Source organism: Populus trichocarpa, chromosome 7 (assembly GCF_000002775.5).
Source record: "Populus trichocarpa isolate Nisqually-1 chromosome 7, P.trichocarpa_v4.1, whole genome shotgun sequence".
NCBI classification, from domain to species: Eukaryota; Viridiplantae; Streptophyta; class Magnoliopsida; order Malpighiales; family Salicaceae; genus Populus; species Populus trichocarpa.
In genome coordinates this window covers 7,427,762-7,436,551 of record NC_037291.2, presented here as the reverse complement: position 1 = coordinate 7,436,551, position 8,790 = coordinate 7,427,762, and the positions used below count along the sequence as shown (strand labels likewise).

Genomic DNA, 8,790 nt, shown 5'->3' with positions numbered 1-8,790 from the left:
GCACTTGCATGAGAGTTTGGACATGTACATTAAGTGGTAGACTTTCTAGGAAATCCTCATTTTCTTTAGAAAACATGGCCGAAGAAGATAACCAGTCAATTCATAATGAGAATAATCATATGAGAACACTTAGAGATCACATGAATCCAACAAGAACAAGTGCACCATCATGTATAGTTTTTCCTCCTGATGCTTCTCATTTTAATTTTAAGCCAGGTATTATTCAACTTTTACCCACTTTTCATGGCTTAGAATTAGAAAATCCATATTTGCATTTAAGAGAATTTGAAGAAGTTTGTAACACCTATAATGACTTAAATTGTAGCATGAACACCATCAGATTAAAGCTTTTTCCTTTTTCATTAAAAGATAAAGCTAAAACATGGCTACAAAATATTAGGTCAGGATCCATTCGTGCTTGGGATGAAATGCAACAACAATTTTTAAAGAAGTTTTTTCCGTCTCACAGAACAAACTCTTTCAAAAGACAAATCACCACTTTCACTCAAAAACCAGGAGAAACATTTTACAAGTGTTGGGATAGATATAAAGACTTGCTTAATACCTGTCCTCATCATGGTTTTGAAACATGGAGATTGGTCTCACAATTTTATGAAGGGTTAACACCTAAAGATAGGCAAATGGTGGAATTGATGTGCAATGGAACTTTTGAAGATAAAGACCCTGATGAAGCAATGGAGTACCTAGACCTGCTAGCTGAAAATGCTCAAAATTGGGACACCACAGGTACGTGTGAGGCACCAGGTAAAACTCAACCTCATACATCTAATGGAGGCATGTACAACCTTAGGGAAGATCATGACCTCCAAGCCAAATTTGCATCTTTAGCTAGAAAAGTTGAGGCACTAGAATTAAAAAAGAGTGGTCAAATAAAATCTGTTCAAGAAATTTTGTGTCAAATTTATGAAACTAATGAACACTAAACCAATGATTGTCCAACTTTGTCTTCTTTTAAAGAATGTCTCCATGAACAAGCCAATGCTTTAAATAGTTTCCAAAGGCCAAGTCATGATCCATACTCACGAACGTACAACCCTGGTTGGAGAGAACACCCAAATTTCAATTGGAAGAGTGGTAACAATAATGCACAAACTTCACAACCACCATTTCAAGCACATCATAATTTTCAAAGTTCTCATGGGTATGCATCTCCTTGTGTTCCCCCTCCTGGAAGAAATCTTGAGGACACTTTATATGCATTCATTGAAAAGCAAGAGACAATCAACACTCAACTTGCTCAAAGCATGACAGATTTTAAAGATACTCTTGCAAAATTCACATCTGCTCTCAATTTTCATGAGAAAGGTAAGTTCTCATCTCAACCACAGCAAAATCCCAAAGGGCAATACAATTCAAATGCAAGTAGTTCTGGAAGCCAACACATGGATCAAGTCAAATCAGTCATTACTCTCCACGGTGGTAAGGTTATTGAAAAACCAATTCTTGAACCTTGTGAGAAAGATGATGAGTCAATCTCTGAGGGTAAGGAAGGGGTTACACCTGAATATTGCAAAGAAAAGACTGATTCCCCACCAGTACTTCCATTTCCTCATGCCATGACCAAGCAAAGAGAAGTCAATCACGATTCTGAAATTTTTGAAACTTTCAAACAAGAAGAAATCGAGGATGAAAAAGGCACCGAAAATGTTGTCGCGGATCATTTGTCAAAATTGACAATAGATTCGACATCTGACATCACACCAATTGAGAAATACTTTCCTGGTCAATCCTTACTTTCTCGTAATCCAATGCCTTGGTTTGCTAATCATATCAATTTTCTTGCAACAGGAGATTTGCCAGCTCACTGGAGTACCGAAGACAAAGGAAAGTTTTTGAGCAACGTGCAGAAATTTTATTGGGATGACCCTTACTTATTCAAATATTGTCCCGATAAAATATTTTGAAGATGCATTCCCGACAATGAGGTAAGTAGTGTCATTAAATTTTGTCATTCTGAAACATGTAGGGGTCATTTCTCATCAAGAAAGACAACTGCAAAAATCTTACAATGTGGATTTTATTGGCCCACCATGTTCAAAGACTCACATGCATTCTGCAAAACCTGTGAAAAATGTCAAAAGGTGGGATTTATTTCAAAGCATCGAGAGTCTTTAGTTAATCTTCTATTGACTCTTAAGTCTCATCATAGTGGAGATATGCATCGTGCAATTCATGATTTATAGCCTCATTTTTCATAAAGAACATGATCGACTTAGTCTTGGGAATCTGACTAAAAAAGACCCTGTTTGTCAGTTTTTAAGAAAACTGGATGGGAAGCCTATCCCCGACCCATAGAGGGTGTTTAAGCCGTTCTTGGACGTAAAACCAAGGGAAGATGTGAGCCACAATCACAGCTGCTTGTACATACACATGCTTTTTCAAAAAAAAAACAAAAAAAAAAAACAAAGAGAGAGAGAGAGAGTGAGACTCCAGCTAGCCTACATATAGGTGGTATGATTGCATTTTCAATTTCTCATCTATAAAATCTTCTCTTCCTTCCCATCATTTCTACTCTACCCATTCATTTAATAGATATAGAAGTGTGTAGAAATGGCCAGTTCCTCTTTTCCTAAAATAAAAAATATTTGTGTTTTTTGTGGATCCAACCCTGGGAAAGAAAAAGAGTTTTTAGAATCAGCAAATCATCTTGGTCGGGTACTAGCTGAGAGAAAGATTCATTTAGTGTATGGGGGAGGCAGCCTTGGGTTAATGGGGAGTGTTTCAATAGCTGCATTTTTAGGAGGCAGTCAAGTTTTGGGGGTCATCCCCAAAGCTTTAGCCGAAGGGGACATCATTGGAAAAACAGTCGGAGAGGAACTACAGGTCTCCACAATGTCTGAACGACTATCTGTAATGTTTAACCATGCTGACGCCTTTATTGCTTTACCAGGTGGTTTGGGAACTTTAGAAGAGATATTTCATATTTCATCTTGGGCTCAGCTGAACATTCACCAGAAACCTATAGGTTTGCTAAATGTTAATGGTTTTTATAATACTTTACTGCCTTTTCTTGATCATGCTGTGGAACAACAATTTCTAACATTTTCAGCGCGACAAATCCTCATCTCTGCTGCTACTGCTGAACAATTGATTGATGAACTTCAATCTTTCATCCCTGTAGTTGATTCCTCTATGAGTCGACTCAATTGGTCAATCACGGAACGCCGTAAAAAGCTTAGATTGGATTTGTGCCTTAGTTTGTGAAATATTGTGTCTTTTGGTTTTATTAATGGTATAATATTTGTGTTTTGTTGTTTCTTATATTTGTTTAAGTGTGTTTCAGGTTTGTCAGTAGTCGTTGTTTCAGGTGATGTCTTCTATACTCTATCTTTCTACTTTACAACATTGAAGACAATGTTTCGTTTTGGTTAGGGGGAGAGGGTAGTAGTTGATATTACAAAAAAAAAAAAAATTAACTAACTGTGTTTTCTTTTGTTACAACCATTTGCAAACCTGTTGTTACTAGGATGGCAGAGTAAAGGAGGAACTTTAGTGACTCTTGAGACGCATCTTAGTAAACATTCTTAACAAGGTCTATTATAATACTTCTTGAAATATTCAGATTTACAAACTCTCGCATTGTTATCACTTAATTCTGCTCATATACTCATATAACAAGTATTCTTAAACCTTCATTTTCACACACACACACTTTAACATATGATTGTGGGTTGCATATTGGATTATTACATTATTTCTGTTCTTTTGTTAAAGGTAACAACTAAGAGAAAGGGATAATATATAATATGAAATAAAAAAAAAACAAACAAAAACAAAACAAAAACAAAAACAAAAACAAAAACAAAAAAATAAATAAATAAATAAAAGTAGATAAGTTTGGTTTCGTAGCCTTCTTGACTTAAGCAATTAAGCTCGAAGGGGTGTTTTAACACCTAGTACCCTAAAGTCAACTGACTTGGGAGCTATTGGCCCAGTGCTTGTTACATGGGTTAAGGAGAAAAGCTTAAGGGAATCAAACATTGCACTATATATGTATCAGTATCTGCAACCCGAGTTACTAAGCTCGTAGGGGTGTCTCAACACCTGATGCCCTAAGACCAACTGGTCTGGGAGTCATTAGCTAAAAGCTCGTTACATGGGTTCAAGATACATTGTATTATAAATTCTTGCTTTCAAAAAAAAGAAAAAAAAAAGAGATAATAATCTCAACCCAAGGAAGTTAACCTTAAACATTGGAACATAATCTTGTTTAAGAAGTATGAAGCAGATATAAAAATTCAATGAGAGTTTGTTTATTTGGATAGATTAATGGAAGTTAAATGATGAATGCCTTACTTTGTGGATCGCGTTTAAATTTTTAGACGAGTTTCCGGAGGCCGTTTTCCTTATGGTTGCTTTGGAATCGCTACTAGATGACGAGCAGGTCTGGTCGGCCAGCCTTGAGTAACGGGTCAAAAGGGTCATAACTTTTGATCCAACCGTTGGATCGCGTTTAAATTTTTACACGAGTTTCCGGAGGCCGTTTTCCTTATGGTTGCTTTGGAATCACTACTCGGTGAAGATGAGGTCTGGTCGGCTAGACTTGTGTAGCGTCTTAAAAGAGCCATAAATTTTGATCCGACGGTTTGATCACGCTCAAATTTTTACAAGAGTTTTTGGAGGCTGTTTTCATTGGGGTTGTTGAGGAATCGCTACTCGGTGACGAGAAGGTCTAGTCGGCAAGACCTCAGAAACAGGTCAAAATGGCCATAACTTTTGGTATGATTGTTAAATCGTGCTAAAATGTCTACACGAGTTTCGAGAGGCCGTTTTCCTTAGTGTTGCTTTGGATTCCCTACTAGATGACGAGGAGGTCTGGTCGGCCATCCTTGAGTAACGGGTCAAAAGGGTCATAACTTTTGATCCAACCGTGGGATCGCGTTTAAATTTTTACACGAGTTTCCGGAGGCCGTTTTCCTTGTGGTTGCTTTGGAATCGCTACTAGATGACGAGCAGGTCTGGTCGGCCAGCCTTGAGTAACGGGTCAAAAGGGTCATAACTTTTGATCCAACCGTTGGATCGCGTTTAAATTTTTACACGAGTTTCCGGAGGCCGTTTTCCTTATGGTTGCTTTGGAATCACTACTCGGTGAAGATGAGGTCTGGTCGGCTAGACTTGTGTAGCTTCTGAAAAGAGCCATAAATTTTGATCCGACGGTTTGATCACGCTCAAATTTTTACAAGAGTTTTTGGAGGCTGTTTTCATTGGGGTTGTTGAGGAATCGCTACTCGGTGACGAGAAGGTCTAGTCGGCAAGACCTCAGAAACAGGTCAAAATGGCCATAACTTTTGGTATGATTGTTAAATCGTGCTAAAATGTCTACACGAGTTTCGAGAGGCCGTTTTCCTTAGTGTTGCTTTGGATTCCCTACTAGATGACGAGGAGGTCTGGTCCGCCATCGTTGAGTAACGGGTCAAAAGGGTCATAACTTTTGATCCAACCGTGGGATCGCGTTTAAATTTTTACACGAGTTTCCGGAGGCCGTTTTCCTTGTGGTTGCTTTGGAATCGCTACTAGATGACGAGCAGGTCTGGTCGGCCAGCCTTGAGTAACGGGTCAAAAGGGTCATAACTTTTGATCCAACCGTTGGATCGCGTTTAAATTTTTACACGAGTTTCCGGAGGCCGTTTTCCTTATGGTTGCTTTGGAATCACTACTCGGTGAAGATGAGGTCTGGTCGGCTAGACTTGTGTAGCGTCTCAAAAGAGCCATAAATTTTGATCCGACGGTTTGATCACGCTCAAATTTTTACAAGTGTTTTTGGAGGCTGTTTTCATTGGGGTTGTTGAGGAATCGCTACTCGGTGACGAGAAGGTCTAGTCGGCAAGACCTCAGAAACAGGTCAAAAAGCCATAACTTTTGGTATGATTGTTAAATCCTGCTAAAATGTCTACACGAGTTTCGAGAGGCCGTTTTACTTAGTGTTGCTTTGGATTCCCAACAAGATGACGAGAAGGTCTGGTCGGCCAGCCTTGAGTAACGGGTCAAAAGGGTCATAACAATTAATCCAACCGTTGGATCGCGTTTAAATTTTTATACGAGTTTCCGGAGGCCGTTTTCCTTATGGTTGCTTTGGAATCGCTACTCGGTGAAGAGGAGGTCTAGTCGGCTATACTTGAGTAGCGTCTCAAAAGAGCAATAAATTTTGATCCGACCGTTAGATCGCGCTCAAATTTTTACAAGAGTTTTTGGATGCTGCTTTCATTGGGGTTGTTCAGGAATCGCTACTTGGTGACAAGGAGGTCTAGTCGGCAAGAACTCAAAAACAGGTCAAAATGGCCATAACTTTTGGTATGACCGTTGGATCGCGCTAAAATGTCTACACGAGTTTCTAGAGGCCGTTTTCCTAAGGGTTGCTTTGGATTCCCTACTAGATGATGAGGATGTCTGGTCGGCCAGCCTTGAGTAACTGGTCAAAAGGGTCATAACAATTAATCCAACCGTTGGATCGCGTTTAAATTTTTAGACGAGTTTCCGGAGGCCATTTTCCTTATGGTTGCTTTGGAATCGCTGCTCGGTGAAGAGGAGGTCTAGTCGGCTAGACTTGAGTAGCGTCTCAAAAGAGCCATAAATTTTGATCCGACCGTTAGATCGCCCTCAAATTTTTACAAGAGTTTTTGGAGGCACTTTTCATTGGGGTTGTTCAGGAATCGCTAGTTGGTGACAAGGAGGTCTAGTCGGCAAGACCTCATAAACATGTCAAAATGGCCATAACTTTTGGTATGACCGTTGGATCGCGCTAAAATGTCTACACGAGTTTCTAGAGGCCGTTTTCCTAAGGGTTGCTTTGGATTCCCTACTAGATGACGAGGATGTCTGGTCGGCCAGCCTTGAGTACCGGGTCAAAATGGTCATAACAATTAATTCAACCGTTGGATCGCGTTTAAATTTTTAGAAGAGTTTCCGGAGGCCGTTTTCCTTATGGTTGCTTTGGAATCGCTACTCGGTGAAGATGAGGTATGGTCGGCTAGACTTGTGTAACGTCTCAAAAGAGCCATAAATTTTGATCCGACCGTTAGATCGCCCTCAAATTTTTACAAGAGTTTTTGGAGGCACTTTTCATTGGGGTTGTTCAGGAATCGCTACTGGGTGACGAGAAGGTCTAGTCGGCAAGACCTCAGAAACAGGTCAAAATGGCCATAACTTTTGGTATGACCGTTGGATCGCGCTAAAATGTATACACGAGTTTCTAGAGGCCATTTTCCTAAGGGTTGCTTTGGATTCCCTACGAGATGACGAGGATGTCTGGTCGGCCAGCCTTGACTACCGGGTCAAAAGGGTCATAACAATTAATTCAACCGTTGGATCGCGTTTAAATTTTTAGAAGAGTTTCCGGAGGCCGTTTTCCTCATGGTTGCTTTCGAATAGCTACTCGGTGAAGAGGAGGTCTAGTCGGCTAAACTTGAGTAGCGTCTCAAAAGAGCCATAAATTTTGATCCGACCATTAGATGGCGCTCAAATTTTTACAAGAGTTTTTGGAGGCTGTTTTCATTGGGGTTGTTCAGGAATCGCTACTCGGTGACAAGGAGTTCTAGTCGGCAAGACCTCAAAAATAGGTCAAAATGGCCATAACTTTTGGTATGACCGTTGGATCGCGCTAAAATGTATACACGAGTTTTTAGAGGCCGTTTTCCTTAGGGTTGCTTTGGATTCCCTACTAGATGACGAGGAGGTCTGGTCGGCCAGCCTTGAGTAACTCGTCAAAAGGGTCATAACGTTTTATCCAACCGTTGGATCGCGTTTAAATTTTTACACGAGTTTCCGGAGGCCGTTTTCCTTATGGTTGCTTTGGAATCGCTACTCAGTGAAGATGAGGTCTGGTAGCCTAGATTTGTGTAGCGTCTCAAAAGAGCCTTAAATTTTTATCCTACGGTTTGATGACGCTCAAATTTTTACAAGAGTTTTTGGAGGTTGTTTTCATTGGGGTTGTTGAGGAATCGCTACTCGGTGACGAGAAGGTCTAGTCGGTTAGACCTCACAAACAGGTCAAAAAGCCATAACTTTTGGCATGATTGTTAAATCGTGCTAAAATGTCTACACGAGTTTCGAGAGGCCGTTTTACTTAGTGTTGCTTTGGATTCCCAACAAGATGACGAGAAGGTCTGGTGGGCCAGCCTTGAGTAACGGGTCAAAAGGGTCATAACAATTAATCCAACCGTTGGATCGCGTTTAAATTTTTATACGAGTTTTCGGAGGCCGTTTTCCTTATGGTTGTTTTGGAATCGCTACTCGGTGAAGAGGAGGTCTAGTCGGCTATACTTGAGTAGCGTCTCAAAAGAGCCATAAATTTTGATCCGACCGTTAGATCGCCCTCAAATTTTTACAAGAGTTTTTGGAGGCACTTTTCATTGGGATTGTTCAGGAATCGCTACTTGGTGACAAGGAGGTCTAGTCGGCAAGACCTCAGAAACAGGTCAAAATGGCCATAACTTTTGGCATGATTGTTAAATCGTGCTAAAATGTCTACACGAGTTTCTAGAGGCCGTTTTCCTTAGAGTTGCTTTGGATTCCCTACTAGATGACGAGGAGGTCTACTCGGCCAGCCTTGAGTAACGGGTCAAAAGGGTCATAACAATTAATCCAACCGTTGGATCGCGTTTAAATTTTTAGAAGAGTTTCCGGAGGCCGTTTTCCTTATGGTTGGTTTGGAATCGCTACTCGGTGAAGAGGAGGTCTAGTCGGCTATAATTGAGTAGCGTCTCAAAAGAGCCATAAATTTTGATCCGACCGTTAGATCGCCCTCAAATTTTTACAAGAGTTTTTGGAGGC

General features: G+C 40.4%; 1 pseudogene; it reads right to left on the bottom strand.

Annotated features, from left to right (window-relative positions):
- Nucleotides 1-472: 472 nt before the first annotated feature.
- On the bottom strand, nucleotides 473-583 carry LOC112328286 (small nucleolar RNA R71; annotated as a pseudogene).
- Between the last annotated feature and the right edge of the window lie 8,207 nt (nucleotides 584-8,790).